This window comes from Macrotis lagotis, chromosome 4 (assembly GCF_037893015.1).
Source record: "Macrotis lagotis isolate mMagLag1 chromosome 4, bilby.v1.9.chrom.fasta, whole genome shotgun sequence".
NCBI classification, from domain to species: domain Eukaryota; kingdom Metazoa; phylum Chordata; class Mammalia; order Peramelemorphia; family Peramelidae; genus Macrotis; species Macrotis lagotis.
Window position 1 is genome coordinate 42,660,623 of NC_133661.1, and position 20,991 is coordinate 42,681,613.

Consider the following 20,991-nt stretch of genomic DNA (forward strand, 5'->3'; position numbering starts at 1 on the left):
CTTTTTCTGAGATAGGGTTGTTTAGGTATTTAATCTTTTCTTCATTTAACCTGGGCAACTTACATTTTTGTAAATATTCATCCATTTCACTTACATTATCAAATTTATTGGCATAGAGTTGGGCAAAATAATTTCGAATTATTACTTTAATTTCCTCCTCATTGGTGGGGAGTTCACCTTTTTCCTTTATAATACTAGCAATTTGGTTTTCTTTTTTTTAATCAAATTCACCAAAGGTTTATAAATTTTATTGGTTTTTTTCATAATACCAACTTTTGGTTTTATTTATTAATTCAATAGTTCTTTTGCTTTAAATTTTATTAATTTCTCCTTTAATTTTTAGAATTTCTAATTTGGTACTTAATTGGGGATTTTTGATTTGTTTTATCTCTAATTTTTTTTAGTTGCATGTTTAGTTCATTGATTTCCTATTTCTACAATTTATTCATATAAACATTTAGAGCTATAATATATCCTCTGCAAGTTACTTTGAATCAATCTCATAGGTTTTGGTATGTTGTTTCATTATTATCATTATCAAGGATAAAATAGTTAATTCTTTCTCTAATTTGTTTTTTGGTCCACTCATTTTTTTAAAATGAGGTTATTCAGTTTCCAATTTGTTCTGGGTCTATATCTCCTTGGCCCAGTATTGCATATGACTTTTATTGCATTGTGATCTGAGAAAGATGTATTCACTATTTCTGCCTTTCCGTAGTTGATCATTAGGTTTTTATGTCCTAGTACATGGTCAATTTTTGTATAAGTTCCATGTACTGCAGAGAAAAAAGTATATTCCTTTCTATCCCCATTCAGTTTCCTCCATAAGTCTACCACATCTAATTTTTCTAACAATCTATTTACCTGCCTAATTTTTTTCTTGTTTGTTTTATGATTCGATTTATCTAGATCTGATAACAGGAGGTTGAGGTCTCCCACTAGTAGAGTTCTGCTGTCTATGTGTTCCTGTAATTCTTTCAGCTTCTTCTCTAAGAATTTGGGTGCTGTCCCACTGGGTGCATATATATTCAATATTGAAATGACTTTATTGTCTATGGTACCTTTTAGGAGGATAAAGTTTCCTTCCTTATCTCTTTTAAGGCTATCTATTTTTGCTGCTGCTTTGTCTGAGATAAGGATTGCTACCCCTGCTTTTTTTACTTAAGCTAAAGCAAAATATATTTTGCTCCAGCCTTTTACCTTTACTCTCTATATGTATATCTCTGCTTCAAATGAGTTTCTTGTAAGCAGCATATTGTAGTATTCTGCTATTTGCTTATGTTTTAAGGGAGAGTTCATCCCATTTGCATTCAAGATTATGATTACTAATTCTTTATTGCCCTCCATGCTATCTTCCCTCTTTTTGTATTTTCCCTCCTTTCCCCCCTTTTTATCCATATTCCCCAGTCTTTTGTTTCTGAAAACCACCCCCTTCAGTGTGTTTGCCCTCCTATATCACTCCCTCCCCTTTCTTTCCCCTTTCCCTTTTTCCCTTTTCTCTTCCCTTCCTTTTGTTATTTCCCCTTATTTCCCCCACTCCCCTTCCCTTTATCAGTCCCCCCTCCCCTTTTCCCCTTTTAATACTTGAAAGGTTAGTTGTTTTATAAGTTAACTGAGTATGGGTGGGTAGGTTGACTTTAATCCAAGTCTGATGAGAAGATGATTCAGGTGTTTCTCCTCTGCTCCCTTCTTCCCCACTATTACCATAGGTTTTTTTGTAACTCTTAGTGTAATGAGATTTACCCCATTCAATCCCTTCCCTCCTCCCCTCTCTTTCCTGTCCCCCTTTTTTAGGGCAGTAGTGTATTTTTTAGATCATTCTGAGTCATAGAAAATTCTAAGTGTCCGCCCCTTTTCGTTCTGTATATTCTATTGAATAGAGTCAAAATTCCTGAGAGTTATTAGTGTCTTTCTCCCAAGTGGGGTTAAAGCCAGTTACCTCCCATTAGATAATAGTCTCATGAATAGGTCATGAATGTCCATCATTTCTAGCTAGGTGTATTCTCTCTGTTAGAGTTACATTTCTCAAGGTTTATGAGAATCTTTTTTTTTTTACCCCCATGCTGGGATATTGCCAGTTTCAACTTATTGGATTGCAATTTCTTTTTCTTTTACCACCCCCCCCCTTTTCTTTTACCTTTTCATGTGTCTCTTGAACCTCCTGTTTGATGCCCAGATTTTCTGTTTAGCTCTGGTCTTTTCATCAGAAAGTTTTGGAATTCTTCCATTTCATTAAATGTCCATCTTTTTCCCTGGAAGAGAAGGCTTAGCTTTGCAGGAAAGTAGATTCTTGGCTGCATTCCAAGCTCCCGTGCTCTTTCAAAATATCTTGTTCCAGGCCCTTCAATCCCTTAAAGTTGATGCAGCCAGGTCCTGCGTGATCCTTACTGTAGCTCCTTTATATTTAAATTGTTTCTTTCTGGCTGCTTGCAGGATTTTCTCTTTTATCTGATAGTTCTGCAGTTTCGCCACAACATTCCTTGTTGTTTTCATTTTAGGATCTTTTTCTGGTGGGGATCGATGTACTCTTTCAGTAACTACTTTGCCCTCCGATTCCATGATATCAGGGCAGTTTTCCATCACTAGATACTTTTATTCTCTTCAATGTTTTCAGGAAGTCCTATAATTTTCAGGTTGCCCCTCCTTGATCTATTTTCGAGGTCAGTGGTTTTGTTGATGAGTATTTTACATTTGCTTCTATTTTTTCTATTTTTTGATTTTGTTTAACTGACTCTTGCTGTCTCATGGAGTCATTAGTTTCTGTAGACTCCATTCTATTTTAGGGGGAGGAGTTTTCTTCCTTAACCTTTTGCAACTCCTTTTCTAATTGGTCAATTCTACTTTTGAAAGAGCTTTCCATTTGACCAATTGAGGTTTTGAGAGAATTAATTTCTTTTTGCATTTGCCCATTTGAAGATCTGAGAGATTTGTTTTCTTGTTGCAAGGTATTAATTGTCTCACCCACATTTTCTAGTTGATTTTTAAACTCCTAACTTATTTCTTCAAGGAAGTCTTTCTGTGCTGAAGACCATATTGTATTCTCCTCAGAGGTTCCAGGTCTCTCTGAGTTAGTGTCTTTCCCTTCCAAGAATTTTTCTATGGATCCACCTTTCCGCTGATCCTTCTTCATTTTGCTGAGACCTGAGTTTTGGAGGGGCTGGTTCCCAGGGACCTGGGATCGCTAAAGGCTTTACTCACTGAGTGTTGTTTCTCTGGCTCGCCAGTAGGAGATGCTGGTTGCTTTCTCTGGAATGTCTGTGACCTTGATTGAGGCCCTCTCCTTTTCCTTGAAGGGAGGAGTTGGAGGTATTGAATTCTTTTGCCTTCAATCAATGGTGGGCTTTTCCCTGACCTGGGGTCATTCCTCAGCTGGGCTGATTCTTCTGCTCACACACCTGGGCCTGAGGCAGAAGTAGTTTGCATTTGTTTGTTAGGGGAGAAGTCTGAGTTGTAATGGGACTCAGACCAGAGGAGCCCAGGGATGGTGTCCACAGGTACCCTGCTCAAGAATTCTCCCCACCCCCAGCCCTGTCCAGGATTTCCAGGGGGACAGCTGCAACACCAGCGCTTCTGCTCACCCACAGACTCACGCCCCCATGGTCCAGCCCCACCTCTGATCCAGCAGGTCTGGCTCTTGGGCCCTCAGACTCCTGGTTCCAATTCAGCTGCTAATCTGGTTGATCTGGGCTGATCTTCCCTCTGGGCCCAGTCTCACCCACCATAATTGAGCCACAGCTCCTGCTGGAGACAAATCCTGAGGTAGATGTTCTTTCTTCTGGCTTTTCTTTCTGGGATTTTTTGAGTTGGATTTCTTTTAAGAGGTTTGTTTCTTGTGGTGGATAGGGAAGAGATCAGGAGACTTTAGAACTGTGCCTGTCTTCTCTCTGCCATCTTGGCTGGAAGTCCAAGGTTTTTTCTTTAATAGTTGAAAGAGTGAGAGTGAAAAATAATGATAACTGAAAAATTAATAAAAATTAATAAAATACATTATAAGTGTTCTTAAATTATAATTGGGTAGATAAATCCATTGTTTATGTTTCTCAATTCATACTCTTCTGACAATTTTTTCCAACAATGTAGATGCTCCATTCACACTGGCATTTCAATTATTAGTATTCAGAGCAAACAAAATATATGAACCCAATATAGTAAATAATTTACCAAAAGATTGTGAAAAGATTTTGTAAAAGATAAGGCCAAAATATTACTTAATTTGAAGTATTTAATTGTTATTTATATATATATATATATATATATATATATATATATATATATATATATATATATATATACACACAAAGTAATTAGCCATGGAAAGTTAAGCAATGAAATTTCAGCCATGTAAAATATTAGAAAATTTTTCCAAAAAATACATATCTAGAAAAATTACTGATTTCAATAGAAAAAATTTTCCATACAGTAAATTTCCAGAACATTAATTCTTTAAGATAAGAAAACATTTCTGTGCAACATTCCTTGTATCCTGGATGGAAGATTGATCTTTCAAAGATCTCCATAAATTACTCTCTAAGAAATGGATTGTTTCCCTTCTTTTAGTTTCTTCCTCTACTCTACCTTTGGCATAATCCATGAAGTCCCTTGTGTTTACCATTTTGCCCCATATGCAATTGACTGTCATTGATTCACTCCATCTCTATAGTTGGGTCCAATGATGATCTTCTAATGCTCTTGATTTTCATATTTATTCTCACTTTTTTCTTTTATATTATTACAATAATATTTTTGTGAGAGTAATCATAACCCCATCTCTTCCCCCCCCCCAAAAAGGATGAGAAACCTCAAGAATAGAGAGAGAATAAAAAACAAATATACTTCAATCTGTGTTCCGATTCCAGATTAGTTGCCTTCTTTATCCTAAATTCACCAAAGAAGTTGCTTCACAGTTGCTATTATTAGCTGTATTTCCCTCTACTCTATTCCTTCCCATTTTCATTTTTTCTGTTCTCTTTCTCTCCTTTCACCCTGTCCTTGCTCAGAAGCATATTGTATCTGAATACTCTCTCCCATTTTCTTCCTCTCTTCTATCACCTATTCCCCCCTTCCTCTCCTCCCCCCTTTCTGCCTTATCCCATCCATTTCATCTCATTTTTCTCTAGGGTAAGATAGATTTCCTCATCCTATTGAGTGTGTATGTTATTTCCTCTTTGAGCCATTTCTGATGAGAATGAAGACTCACTCATTCCCCCTCACCTTCCCCCATTCCACTCCATTGTAAAAGCTTTTCCTTGATTTTTTTGTGAAATATCTTAGCCCTTTCTTCCTCTCCTTTCCCTTCCTCCCAATACTTTCCTTTATCCCCCATTGACTCCATCTTTTTACTATATTATACCATCATATTCAGCTCCTTCCTGTGCCTTGTCTATATATGCTCCTTCTAACTGCTCTTATGAATGAGAAATTACATATGAGTTATCAGTATCTTCTTCCCATATAGAAATACAAATATTTCAACATCATTAAGTTCCTTATAGTTACTCTTTCTCATCCATCCCCTCTATGGTTCATCTGAGTCCTGTACTTGGAGATTAAACTTTCTGCTCAGCTGTGGTTGTTTCAGCAGGGAAATTTGAAAGTCCCTTGTTTCATTGAAAGTCCATCTTTTCCCTTGAAAGAGGATGTTCGCTTTTGCTGGGTAGTTGATTTTAGGTTGTAAACCAAGATCTTTTGCCTTCCAGGCTAGACTATTCTATGCCCTATGAACCTTCAATGTAGATACTTCTAGATCCTGTGTAATCCTGACTATAAAGCCATGGTAGTTGAATTTCTTGTTTCTTTCAGCTTTTAGTATTTTCTCTTTCATTTGAGAGTTCTGAAGTTTGGCTACAATGTTCCTGGAAGTTTTTGTATTGGGATCTCTTTTCAGGAGGTGACTGGTGAATTCCTTCACTTTCTATTTTACTGCTTCTAGATCTCAGGGAAATTTTGCTGAATTATTTCTTAAAAAATGAAGTCTAGGATCTTTTCCTAGATATGACTTTCAGGTAGCCCAATAGCTTTTAAATTATCTCTTATGGATCTGTTTTCAAGGTCAGTTCTTTTTTCTAATGAGATATTTCACATTTTCTTCTATATTTTTTGATAGTTTTATTTCTTCCTGGGTTCTCACAAAGTCATTAATTTCCTTTATGTCCATTCTGCACTTGATAGTTTATTTTCTTCAGAGAGCTTTTTTAGCTCCCTTTTCCAGCTGGTCAATTCTGCTTTTTTAAGGCATTCTTTTCCTCATTTACCTTTTGTTTGCTTTTTCCTTTTTGCCTAAACTGGTTTTTAGCATATTATTTTATTCCTTATATTTTGTATTCTTTCACCAAGTTGCTGACTTGGTTTTCATGATTTATCTGCATTGCTCTCATTTCTCCTCCCAATTTTCCTTCTACCTCCCTTAATGGCTTTTCAAAGTCTTTTTTGAGCTCATCCATAGCCTGAGTCCATTTTCTATTTCTCTTGGGAGTTTTGGATACAGAAGCTTCAATTTTGTCATCATCTGATGTATTTTGGTCCTTCATGGGACAAAAGTAATTTTCTATGGTCTGATTCTTCTTTTTCTGCTGATTGCTCATTTATTCAACCTATGACTGATTTACTGCACTTCCAAGGTTTTTTTTTTGGGGGGGGGGTTTGGACAATCCACAGGGATCTTAATTCCTCTAAGGCTTATGAGAGGTTTCAGGTCTTCTCCTCTACACTGGAGTTGTGAGGATAGTCCTTGCTGTGCTACAGTGGTGTTTTGGAAGCCCAAACTGCAACTTTCATCTGAGTATGGGCAGAGAACTGAGATCTGCCCCAGGAAGAGCAGAGAGACCCTCTACAGTCTCCGCTGACCTCCTTACCAGCTATGGGCTGAGAACTCTGGATTTGCAAGGTGGTGCTGCCAACTCCTGCTGCAGGTTCTCACTGCAAGGCTGCTTTGAGGCCGGAGTTCCCTCCACACTCATTCTGGTAAGGCAGAGTTCTCTTACCACCCCTTATGGCTGTTCCTGATGATTAAACCCCACCTTCTTCCACAGACCAAGGCATCCAGTCAGACTATGCTGAGCTGTGGCTGTTGCTCCTCAATGACTTTTTCCAATCCCCCGCCCCTGTGAAACAGACCTATCTGGGAGATGCTTGGACTGGGAACTTATATCACTCAGTCTTTCTGTGGGTTTTGCCCCTCTAGATTTTTGCTAGAGTCATAATTTGATGGCTTTTGGAGGTTTTGGGGGAATGAGTTTCTAGGAATTCCTGTTTTCATGCTGCCATCTTGGGTTCATCCCCCCTCCCCACTGTCTTTTTGAAGCTCTGCCTTGTTGAGGCCATTTCTGCTTTGAAGGAGTGTCGTTAGTTCCCTAGAGAGAGACACACAGGTAAACACATTTCAAGGCCTTTAAAACAAAGACTTCCATTGTTTCCAAGCCTCCTAGTTCCTCATAACTGGAACACAAAAAATGTTTCCAAGATGACACAAAGATTTGATAACTTGCTCTTCTCAACAGAAAGTGCCCAACCTTTTCTCACAGTAACATGTGGGTGACTGAATTCTGTTCATCTCTTCCTTTCCTTGAAATTCTTGAAATATGTCTCTTAAATTCTCCTGCTCTGACTCTCTAAGGCTGGGGAATAAAACCTTAGAAATCACTCAACAAATTAACATTTATTCAACACTAGTTATATTCAAGATACTGTACTAGGTGGGCCAACAAATATGGAATCCAGAAAGTTCCTTTTCCCTGAAGTCCAGAGAAATAGTGTTGCTTATCAACAGTTCTTTTAGAATTCAGAATTATATAATAGTGAGTATTGGACTAGGAAGCAGAAGACCTGGCTTCTACCTCCAACTCTGCAACTGATTTACTATTTCACTTCAACTTCAATTCCCTTATCCATAAAATGAGGGAAATAGGAATGATCATTAATAATTCTTCCTGTTCTAAAGGTCTAAGAATGATTTTAGGAATTTTTCTCCTGGAAAGGTGACCTGGGATTAAGTATATATCCCAACATTAGTCAGAATACCATCACCATCAGCTAATTGTTCCTTCAGGGTCCTTCCCACAGAAAGCTGATTGAGAGATTCCCTTGTGGCCAATGAGAATCTATCCCCTTTAGACACCATGCTGACTCTTTTCTTAAATGCTGGTTCAATCTTTGCTTCTTCAAGAATTGTCCTGCAAATGGTCAGAAGTCTTAGTGTTATCTTGTATTGCATTGTTCTTGTATTGACTAAAGTAATTTTCCTCTCCCTACTTTACTAAAGGCAAGAATCAAGGATAACATCTAAGAAACTGCCAGGTAGCTGCCTCCATTTAATAGTATGCACGGAAGAGTTCCAGGTGAGCACAAACCTCATGGTTGTTGGGCTTTAATGGATTTACTGAATGAAAGGAAAGATATTGACAAGAGGTTACCATGAGTTCATCTGAAAGTTGTAGAGGGAATACTAGTCTGGTTTCTAATCCAGGTTCTGCCACCTAACTTTTTATAAAACCTTGGTGAACACACAGCATCTCTGGGCTTCAATTTCCTCTTAAGAAAAAAATATGGAATTGAAATAGATCTTTAAGATCACTTCCATCTTTAAATGTATGAACCTATTTCTCAGTTTCCTATCTCTAAAATGTACAATTTGAAATAAGATGTCTATAATAAAATTTCACTGTAATATTCACTGCCTTATATTAATTCTTAAATTAGTTATATCCCCCATCACCATGAGTAGCTAATGAAGTATCATCTTAATTAGTTATCCTATGTATTTAGCTTTTCTTTATTTTTTAGACATGTATTTTTGAGTGTAGGAATTAAGATAGGAGGTAGGAATTAAGACAATGTCTTTCTGTCTCCAAGGTTGTTCCTTTCTTACTTACTAATTTTGGTTACTGTAAACATTTTCTCCTAGCTAAACAGCATTAATCCTTAAGTATCTGTCTCTTTATCTCTGTATGTATGCATATGTCTATATTTATATTTACTTATATAGATGTATATATGTTTATATTTTAACAGATGTCAAGTCGTTTTATCTCTGTCAAGTCATTTACCTGCTCTTTCCTTCCAGATAAAAGCTGTTAGATTGGAAGACTTTTCAGAGGTTTTCCAAGTGCATTCTATAATTATACTTATAGTTGATGTAATTAAGCAACCTACCAATTAATCAACAAGCATTTTTTGAAATATCTACTGTGTACCAAAGACTCAAAATATTTATCCTTAGGCTCCGCTAGTGGTTCAGAAATTATGGTGACAGGAACAGATGACTGGATATATATCCACTTTTGTTCCTGAATATCCTCCCTATTCAAGATTTGATCACTAGGCATTCATCTTCTTCTCCAAAAAAGATGTATACATAATAAGAACTAAAATCTTATACAATATACATAGCTCTCATTATAAATGCATTTCAGGGGAAATTTCATTAAACAAATATTTCACAAGAGAAAAATTAAGGAAAATTGGAGACATCATGAGATATAATTTATATACCTCCTTTCTTGTTTCTTGTATATTGACATGTAAGGATTTCAGAGGAAACTAGGTTAAAACAGTTAACAAACTATGAAAAGCAGCAGGTTCACCCATGGACCTCAGGTCAAGAACTCTAGTACAAGATGACAGAGGTTTGTACCTAATATTTTTGAGGTCAAAGTCTGGGAGAACTGAGAAATAGTAGAGAATTCAAATGACTATATTATATAGACACTGCAGAGTTTTTGTTAGTGATTTCAACCCTGTGTTTCTTGTTGCTGTCTGACATTGTGAAAGAAGGTGTGCATTACAGGGGCAAGTGAAGGGAATCTCTTTTCTACCTAATTCCTCCATCATCTATTCCCTCTAGGATAGGGAGGTATAGGGGGGAAACAATAATGAACTGAAAAGGATAAGTGAAATCACCTAATCCACTGTTCAGCCATCCTCACCTTTTCCTTCTGGCCTGGGAAACTCCCACATTAGATGAAAATGCACATTGATTGAACATATATGGAAATGTTGATAATTTATCATTCCATTTGTTACTATTTAAGTCTATTGAAGTAGTCTGCCAGTCGGACCCTGCCTCAAGTGTCTCCCTATTCCAGTTCATCCTCTACTCAAATGTGAAATTAATATCCTGAAAATGAAGACCTGACCTTACCAGGAATAAACTCTTTTTATATCCCTATCACCTTTGGAGTCAGAAATGAAATTCTTTGTCTGACATTCAAAGATCTTCTCAATTAGATATACCTTTTCAGTTTTCATAGATCTAATTTCTCAACAATTCTAGATCTCATTTTCTCTAAGATTCAGTGGCACAGGACTTCTTGTTTCTCTCACAACACCCCATTAAGTATTTTTGCTGCAGTTTCCTACTTTTGGAATACTCTTCCTTCCTCATCTGCATGTTGTCCAGGAACTCACTGTCTAATAAGGGAGAAAACAAGATATAGATACAATAAATTGGAGATAATCTCAAAGGGAAACCACTACCATTAAGATTAGTCATAAAAGACTTCTTGCATAAGGTGGAATTTTAGCTGGAACTTGAGGGAAGCACAGAATGAAAGAAACTAGCAATGAGGAGAGACAGCATTCCAGGTCTCAGAAACAACTAGGAAAAATATTCAAAGTCTGGGAAAAGAGAATTTTGTGAGAGGGACAACAAGGAAGTCAGGGTCACTGAACCACACAGACTTGTATGAAGGTAAAATGTATAAGACTATTGGAGAATGTGGAGGAGGGGGTGCAGATTGTGAAGGACCTTGAGAATCAGAGGATTTTATATTTGATTCTAGTGAAGATAGGGAAGAAAGCAGCTTATTGAATAAGGTGGAAGGTGACATGATAAATTAAGAATTTGATATTTTAATGGAGAGAGTGGAAGGAGAAGTATGGGGAGCATTGAAGAAGAGAATCCAACAGAAGGTTTGAAAATAGTCTAGTTGGCAAAAGATGAGAGGCTGCATTAGGATCATCGCAGTGTCAAAGGAGAGAAGATATTTATGAAGTATCATTATGAAACTTATGAACTATTATGAGGCTTACGCTACTTACAAAGAAGTTTTCAAAGTAAAATCAGTAAGACAAATTGAATATAGTGAAAGGAGATTTGGAAAAATGCAAGAATGATACTTGGGATGTAAGCCGGGCTTCCTGGGAGAAAAGGAATGACTTCATAAGTGTTAAGGAAGTTCAGGAGGGAGAGGGTTTAGAGGGCAAAATGATAAGTTCAGTTTTTGACTTGTTAATTTTAAGATATCTGTGGGATATCCTGATGGAAATGTCTAGATAGGTGAAGAGGCAAGACTAAATGTCAAGTGAGAGATATATTTTATTGTTTTACTACATGAATATTTTATTGTATATATCATCAAATGACTACAATTTTTTGCTAGTCATTGTCTTTGTGTTTAGCTACCTTAGATCACTGACTTTCTTATATTGACATGAAGCCTGAGCAGCAACTGCTTTCAGATTGTTTTGCAGAAGCAGAAGACCCAAAGGAGCCTATTCCTGTTTTTGTGAGAACTTGTTTTTTCTTCCCTTAGTATTGTATGTCTCCACAGACTCTTCCCTATCACAGTCTGTAGCTCAGGAAAGAATTGTCTAGTCCTCTGTTTTCCTTAGAGTTTTATGATCCCCTATGTGACCCCATTGTTCTATGCTAATGGTAACTAAATAGTATAATTTTTATAAATTGTGGATGTGAGGAAAAAGAAAATACAATGAAAAAAATCACAAAATTATCACATGCATGTCCTTGGCATTATCCATGCCTCACTCTTACTGAACTGACTGTATTGATTTCTTCTTTCAATATTGTAATCGTACTCCTTCATTTTCCACCTTGGTGTATATTGTCTTGTCACAGATTTTTGGTTAAAATCAGCCAATAAGTTATCCTTTTTCTTCCTTTCTTAGGTTTTTTTTTGTTCTCCACAAGGACTCAGTGTACCCATCAGTAACATATCAGGGACACAATAGTCACTAGTGGCCTTCTAGCCACTTTGAACTTTTCAAAATACCCTATGCCTTTGGCTGATCAATCCCCCAAACCCATGACTTTTAATAACCAGACATTGGTGATTGAATTCCTCCTACAGGGTTTCTCTGAAAACCCTCACCTTGAAATCCTTGCCTTTTGCCTCTTCCTATTTTTCTATATTCTGGCGGTTATTGGCAACTCCCTCATTATTGCTTCAGTTTGGGTCACTTCAAGTCTTCACACACCCATGTATCTTTTCCTGATCAACTTGGCCTTGTTGGATATCATTTGCATAACCTCAGTTGTACCCAAATTGTTGGAAAACCTGTTGGAGGAGAAGAAAGTCATCTCCTTTTTTGATTGCATGACCCAGAATTATGTCTTCTCTTGGGCTGTGGGTTCTGAGCTCATTCTTTTCACAGCGATGGCTTATGACCGGTATGTGGCTATTTGCCGACCCCTGCATTATAGCACTCTGATGAACAACAAGATCTGTGGGGTGTTGGTGGCTGTGGTGTGGATTGTGGGTGGGCTGAATTCTGGAATTCACACAGCAATGATGGCAAGATTGTCTTTCTGTGGTCCTAATATCATTGAACACTTTTTCTGTGAGATCCCCCCAATCCTGCCACTCTCTTGCTCCTCAACAAAGGTGAATGAGCTTATGGCACTTGTGGCCGATCTCCTTCTGGGTGGTGCCAATTTTTTTCTGACCACAACGTCCTATGGTTTTATCATTGCCAACATCTTGAAGATCCGGTCTGAAGAGGGGAAGAAGAAAGCATTCTCTACCTGTTCCTCCCACCTCATGGTGGTCACTATGTACTATTTTTCTGTATTTTGTGCCTATATAAGTCCTAGTAACAACTATTCTCCAGAAAAAGGGAAGGCTGTAGCTGTGCTATATACAACTCTGAGCCCTTCTCTAAATCCACTAATTTATACTCTGAGGAACAAGGATGTCAAAGCAGCCCTCAGAAAACTCTTTGTGAAGTGGTTCTCATTTTAGGGTGCCTTGAGGTATCAAATCAGATTATAGGTACTTCCTTTTTTTTCATAACTCTATTCCTATATAATAAGAATGTTGCACAGAGGCTACTAGATTTGGAGTCAGGAAACCCTGAGTACAATCCCAGGCTCAGACACTTACCATCATGGAGCAAGTCATAAACTCCTCCATGCCTGTTTCCTCAAATAGAAAAAGAGGAAAGCTCTTGCTTGTCAGGGTTGATTTGAAGATTCAATGAGTTAATATTTAACATTAGAATAAAATGAATGATATTACTAGTATTATCATTATTATTATTTCTTTTGTAATCCTACATATTTTATGTAAAAGAATTTTTTTGGAAATGTGACCATAAACTTTACTGGAATAACAAAGTGTTCCAGGGCACAAAAAAATTAAGATCTCTGAGTATTTGTAATGAAAGGGAAATGAAAATTGCTACTAATGTAAACTTTGTGATCATAGTGCTGATGACTTAGGTATACCTACTATTATACATATGTATTTATATATTTATATATATATATATTATATTTTTACCTTATTTCTTTTGATCAAAGTGTATCATGTTCTGGTGTTTGAAATATCAGTGACTCATATTGTCTTTCACTTGAGAGAACCCTAGATTCTTTTTTTCTTAGTTTTTTTTACAAGGCAGTGGGGTTAAGTGACTTGCCCAAGGTCACACAGCTAGGCAATTATTATGTGTCTGAGATTGAATTTGAAATCAGGCCCTCCCAACTCCAGGGCCAGTGCTCTATCCACTGTGCCACCTAGCTGCCCCTGAACTCTAGATTCTTAAAATGGGAAAGGACCATAGCATTTTACCTAATTCATCCCCTTGTTTTAACATAAAACTACATAAAAAAATCAACCTAGCTGTATGGTTTCAATGGTAATAAAGACTTGTGAAATTTAGAAAACAATTAGAATTCCTTCTCCTTTAGCTTCTGTGATTCCCAGAGGATTCCACACTCAACTTATTTTTTTCTTATATGGTTTCTTTATCCTCCTAGATTTAGCAGATAGGGGCTGCCTTTGAAGCTGGCTTGCATGGTTGGTCAGTGTCCCAGGAAAAGTAGTGACAATTGCTATTGCTCAGGGATGCTTCAAACTCTCTGGGTGTGAACAGGCAGCAGAGAGAAATAGTGACTGAGCTGAGCAGCTGAGAAATGGGCTGCCTTTATCCAGAGCTCTGGCAGTTCCCATGGAAAAAATGATTTTCATAAATCTCCTAAGGCTAAAGTAGAGGGAACAGTATATTGAATATCGAAGACACCTGGAATTCTTGAGTGCTTGTCTATATACCTAGGCTAGGTTCAGAGAAAGAATGTTATAGAATTACAGATATAGAGTTGATAAGGAACTCAAATAGTCCTACCCACTTTCTTTATAGATTAGAAAACTGAGTCCTAGAGAATTGAGTGATTGGTCAGGGTTATCCAAGAAGTAGGTGACAGGCAGTTTTTGGGCACAGGTCATTTGATTGCTTCCATTTTCAAAATACCACATAGGCAGCTAGGTGATGCGGTGGATAGAGCATTAACCTTGGAGTCAGGAGGACTAGGGATTGATTCCAGCCTCAGACATTTGACTCTTAATAGCTGTGTGACCTTGGGCAAGTTACTTAATCCTTATTGTCATACTTTCAAGGCAATCTCCAGTTACCTTTATTCATATCTGGCCACTGGACCTACACGCCTCTGGAGGAGAAAGTGTGACTGATGACTTAGCACAGCCCCCCCCCCCCCACTCAAATTCAATTCAAGTGCTTGTCATAGCATCACCTCCCTGATATTGTGGATTTTTGTTTTGTTTTTTTTTTGAGAATGAAGGACAAACATTTTAAGTGTGACTGAGTAGTGTATAAAGATCTGAGTTATGACTCCTGAGTCTTTTCTTTACAGATCAAATTAGGAAACATTTATATGGTTCCTGAAATGTGTTTTTAAAATTTATTTTATTTTAAATTTTAGAATAATGCAAACATTTCCATAATATAAAATATATAATAAAAAGTGAATGCACATGAAACTTAATCTCCAATTGAAGACTTGTTATTTCTTTCAAATTTAAAACAAAATAATCATTTTTTTTGCAAGGCTATGGGGTTAATTGACTTGTGGTTAAGGCCACACAGCTAGGTAATTATTAAGTGTCTGAGACTGGATTTGAACTCAGGTACGCCTGACTTCAGGGCTGGTGCTCTATTCACTGTGCCACCTAGCCACCCCTAAAACAAAATAATCTTGTAAATTTCCTTTTTTTCCTTCTACTGACCACTTCTCAATTGCCTAGAGATTATTACTATTATTTTATACAAATAGGTAAATGTATGTAAAATTTTTCTATTATATATTTTTATTTGTCAATTCTTTCTCTGAATGTAAGTAGTATGTTTCTTAATATAATTTTTATGGTTAATTTGGATATTTATAATTATCAAAATAACTTGTTCATTCAGTATCATTTCTAAGGTAATATTTCTATTATTTCATACAGTGTTTTCTTGGTTTAACTCACTTTTCATTATGTCATATAAGTATATCCATGTTTTTCCTAGGTCACTGAGATTTTAGATGTTCATCATTTCTTCTAGCATAGTTGTATTACATTTCAATTATGTACCACAACTTACTTAGCCATTCCCCAATTGATGGGCCACCCTTACAATTTCCAGTTCTTTGCCACACAAGGTGGGCTGTTATTAATGATTTACAAACTATAGGTTCTTTTCCTTTTTCCCTAATCATCTTTGGAAATCAACTTAGTAGCGGTATTGCTGCTTCTAAAAACCCTGTAATTACTCTTTGGATATAATTCCAGATTGCACTGCAAATTGGCTGGTTCACTTCACAGTTCCACCAACAATAAATTACTGTCATAATTTTTCCACATTTCCTTCAAAAAATTTCTTTCTATTTTCTCCTTCAATTATTTCATGCAGCTTGTTAAGCATAACCACCTCTAATCAATTATGATTGGAGCATTTTTGATATAACTATAAAATGTTTTGATTTCTTCACTGAAAAACTGTCTGTTTACTATGCTCAAAGAGCAATAAAACTGCTCATACCCTTTGACCCAGCAATTCCAATTCTAGGTCTATATTTAAGAAAAATTATTAAAAAAAAAATGAGAAACCTTCCGCACGTTCCAAAATATTCATAGCAGTTCTTTTTGTAGTGGCAAAGAACTGGAAATTGAGGAGATGCCCATCAATTGGGGAATGGCTGAACAAGTTATGGTACATGAATGCTATGGAATAATATTGTTCTTTAAGAAACCAAAAATGATCGGACTCTAGAGAAGCATGGAATGACTTATTGATCTGATGCTGAGCAAAGGGAGTAAAGCAAGAGAGTAATGTACCCATCAACAACATTGTGAGATGAACAACCTTGATGGAAGCAACTCCTCTCAGCAGTTCAGAGAGCTAGGACAACTAAATTAGATCAGCTATGGATAATGTTATCCCCATCCAGAGGAAGAAAAACAAAACCAAAAAACCCTAAACTCTTCAGAATCTGTTTATAAAAACTATCTCTTGTGTATCTCTTTCCCTTAATCTCAATTCCTCATTCCAAAAATGACTAATTTGTAAGCATGTTTATAAAAAATATGTGTGTACAATGCTAACTTTACTGTTCACCACTAAGGGAAGGGGGTGGGTGGGAAGGGAGGGTGGAAGGAAAATTTGAAACTTAGAAATATACATGTGCATATGGATGAAAATAAATAAATAGGAAAACAAAACTTTCTTTTCATATCCTTTGATCATTTATCAATAGGGGAATTATATATATTATAATATACTTGACAATTTCTTCATATGTTTTTATATGACTTTTATCTAAGAAAGTATCTAAAATTTTTCCTCCAGTTTTCTGCTTTCTTTATTTATACATAATTTTAAAAATTAAATGTAATAAAATTATTCCTTTTGCTTTCTATCTCTTGTTTATTTATGAATTATTTTGTCTTCCCTAGTAGAATAAGCAATATGTTCTATTTTTTCTAATTTCCTTGTAATATTATTCTTTATGTCTTGGCAATATACTCATTTTGACTTTAACTTGGTAAATTGGTGTAAAATATTAGTTTATGCCCAGTTTCTAATTTTCCCAACAATTTGAGCCAAATAATGAATTTTTGTCCCCAAATTCTTATCCTTACAATTTTGGTTGCATTGGTTTTGTTTGTATAAAACTTTTTAATTTTTTAAAATCAAAAGGATCACTTTTACATTTTATAATGCTCTGTCTTTTTTGGTCTTAAATTCTCTTATTCATAAATCTGATAGATTAACTATGCCATGTTCACTTAACTTGCTTATGATTTTACTTTTTATGTGTAAATCATATACTTATTTTGAACTTATCTTGGTATATTGTTTTCTGGTTTTCCAAAGTTTGGATCATGGGATTTATCATATTCTAAATTACTATGGTCCTTTACTATAATGTAATTTGTACCTGATCTAGTGCACTGATCCATTATTCTAATTCTTAGCAAGTGTCAGATTGTTTTGATAATTATTACTTTATTATTCAGTTTGAGATCCTTTACAGTTAGCCCTCCTTCTTTTGCATTTTTTTCATTCATTCGCTTGATATCCTTTAGCATTTGACCTTGGAGATATGGGTTTTTTTTTCATTCTTTCTAGTTCTACAAAATAATTTTCATGGTTTGGTATAGCACTGAATACATAGACTTAGAAGAATTGTGATTTTTATTATGTAGAACTGTGCTACCTTTGAGCAATTAATATTATACATCTGACTTTTTTCATACTAAAATTATTTTATAGCTGTGTTCATATAATTTCTGGGTTTGTCTTGCCAGATAGATTCTCAGATATGTTATATAGTCTACAGTTATTTTAATTGGAATTTCTGTTTTTAATTTTTTACCAGATTTTGTTGGTAATACTTGGAAATGCTGAGGATTTATGTTGGTTTATTTACTAAGCTAAAGTTGTTATAAATGTCAAGTAGATTTTTTGGTATATTCTAAATATCCTAGCTCCTTCTATGACAGTAGTATGGTGCTGATACCTAAAGCAGGAGAAATCAAAACAGAGAAAGAAAATTATAGGCCAATTTCCCTAATGAGTATGGAGGCAAAAATATTAAATAAAATCTTAGCAAAATGATTAGACTAAGTTATCACTAGGAAAATACACTATGACCAAGCTGAATTTATTCCAGGCATGCAGGGTTGGTTCAGTATTAGGAAAACTGTTAGTATAATTGTCTGTATCAATAACAAACCTAAGAGAAATCATATGATTTTCTCTATAGATGCTGAAAAAGTCTTTGACAAAATACAGCTCCCAATCTTACTAAAAACACTAGAGAGAGAAAGTAGGAATAAATGGATTGTTCCTTGGAATAAAAGACACTATCTATCTGAAACCATCAACAAGCTTTATATCCAATGAGGATAAGCTAGAGGCATTCCTAATAAGATTGGGGTGGTAGGGGGGAATAAGGATGCCTGTTGTCAACACTACTATTCAATATTGTATTAGAAATGTTGCCTTCAGCAATAAGAGAAGAAAAAGAAATTGAAGGAATTAAAACTAGAAAGGAAGAAACAAAACTATCATTCTTTGAAGATAACATGATTGTATATCTAGAGAATCCTAAAAAAAAATCTAAGAAACTACTAGAAACAATTAGAAATTTTAGCAAAGTCACAGGATATAAAATAAACCTTCATAAATCCTCAGCATTTCTATATATGACTAGCAAGATATAGCAGCAAGAGCTAGAAAGAGAAATCTCATTTAAAATAACTTCAGACAGGCAGACTCAGAAACTCTGAAAATAACTTTAAAACACTTCTCACAAAAATAAAATGAGTTTTAAATAACTGGGCAAATATCAACTGGTCATGGATAGACTGAACTAATATAATAAAATTGACAATTCTACTTAAATTAAACTACTTATTTAGGGCTTTGCCAAACTTCCAAAAAATTACTTTAATCAGCTAGAAAAAATTGTATCTAAATTATTATGGAAAAACAAAAAATCAAGAATATCCAGGGATTTAATGGAAAAAAAAGTTCAAAAGAAGGTGGCTTAGCCCTACCAGATCTAAAATTTTATTGTAAAGCAGCAGTTATCAAAACTGTCTGGTATTGGCCAAGAAATAAAATGGTGGATCAGTGGAATAAACTAGGTGTAAAAAAAAAAACAGCAGTAATGATTATAGTAATCTGCTGTTTGATAAATCCAAAGAGTCCAGCTTCTGGGATAAAAACTCTCTCTTTGATATAATCTATTGGGAAAATTGGAAGTTAGTATGGCAGAAACTTGGATTAGACCAACACCTCACACCCTATACCAAGATAAGATCTCTAAGATTTAGACATAAAAAACTATTATAAGCCAAATAGGAGATCAAGGAATAGTTCACCTATCAGATCTGTGGAAAGTGAAGCACTTTATGACCAAGGAAGAGATGGAGAACATCATTAAAAACAAACTAGATAAATTTGATTACACTAACTTAAAAAGGCTTTTGTACAAACAAAATCACTGTAACCAAGATCAAAAGAAATATAGTAAATTGGGAAACAATTTTTACAACTAGTATTTCTGACAAAGGACTCATTTCTAAAATATATAGAGAACCGAGTCAAATTTATTAAAAAAACAAGCCATTCCCCAATTGACAAATGGTCAAACGATATGCAGAGGCAATTTACAGATGAGGAAATCAAAGTGATCTACAGTCAAATGAGATATTGCTCTAAATCATTTCTAATTAGAGAAATTCAAATACTGGATCTATATCCTGAAGAATTCATGAAAATGGTAAAAACATCACTTGTACAAAAGTAGTCATAGTTGCTGTGTTTGTGGTAGCAAAGAATTGGAAATTGAATAAATGTCCATCAGTTGGGGAATGGCTGAACAAATTGTGGTATGTGTACATTATGGAACACTATTGTTCTATTAGAAACCAGGAGAGAAGGGAATTCAGAGAAACCTGGAGGGATCTGCATGAACTGAGGCTGAGTGAGATGAGCAGAACCAGAAAAACATTGTACACCATAAGAGCAACATGGGGGTGATGATCAAATTTAATTGTCTTGCTCATTTCATCAGTACAATAATCAGGGACAATTTTAGGGTATCTGCAGTGGAGAAAACCATCTGTATCCAAAGAAAGAACTGTGGATTTAAACAAAGACCAAAGACTATTACCTTCAATATTTTTTAAAGTTGTCTTATGCACTACATAATTTTGCTATCTCTTATATTTTATTCTTTCCTCAAGAATATGATTTTTCTCTCAACACATTCAATTTTGATCTATGTGTAGCATAGAAACAATGTAAAAATATCAGACTGCCTTCTGTAGGGGGATAAGGGGAGGGAAGGGAGGTTGGGGAAAATCATAAAATTCAAAACTTTACAAAAATGATAGGTAGAAACGGCTATTGTATATAATTGGAAAATAAATAAAATATATTTTAAAAAATCTGTGCCCAAATCTCTTTCTTTTTCTCTTTTCTACTTCTTTGGGAAGACAGATATTATGATATTAATTATGCATATGAGGGCATATAAAAGGTATTTCCATATTAGCTATGTTGCAAAAGAGAAAAAATGTACATGAGAAAAACAAAGAGAAAAGTATGCTCCAATTTTTATTTAGGATTCATCAGTTTTCTCTCTTGAGGTGGATAGAATTTTTTATGAAGCTTATTTTATTTTCTTATATTAATTGTGGAAGGAAGACATCCAGCATGGGGCATCCATGGAGCACTGCTTAAAATATCCCTAAATCTTGTGATGGAAAATACCATCCATATCCAGAGAAAGAACCATGGATGCAGATCAAAGTATGCTATTTTCCATCTATAAAATTTCTTTTATTTTTTCCCCTGTTAAATATAATAATTACTATGTTTTTATAAACCATTTTCTGGTTCAAAGTTTGTTTTTCTCATCTATTGTGAAGACTGGAATGTGTCCTCTTTAGACTTGGAAAGGAAGAC

General features: G+C 35.4%; 1 protein-coding gene across 9 annotated transcripts in view; it reads left to right on the forward strand.

The window, feature by feature from the left end:
• LOC141520794 (olfactory receptor 13A1-like) overlaps positions 1–20,991 on the forward strand; it is a 396,576-nt gene that overhangs the window by 151,503 nt on the left and 224,082 nt on the right. For 7 of the 9 annotated variants that reach the window (XR_012477738.1, XR_012477736.1, XR_012477735.1 and 4 more), the window contains one exon: positions 8,258–8,333. The exons of the other annotated variants lie outside the window; for them this stretch is intronic. The gene's annotated coding sequence lies outside the window, so the exon portion shown is untranslated. The remainder of the gene's footprint in view (positions 1–8,257; positions 8,334–20,991) is intronic. 9 annotated transcript variants of the gene reach the window in all.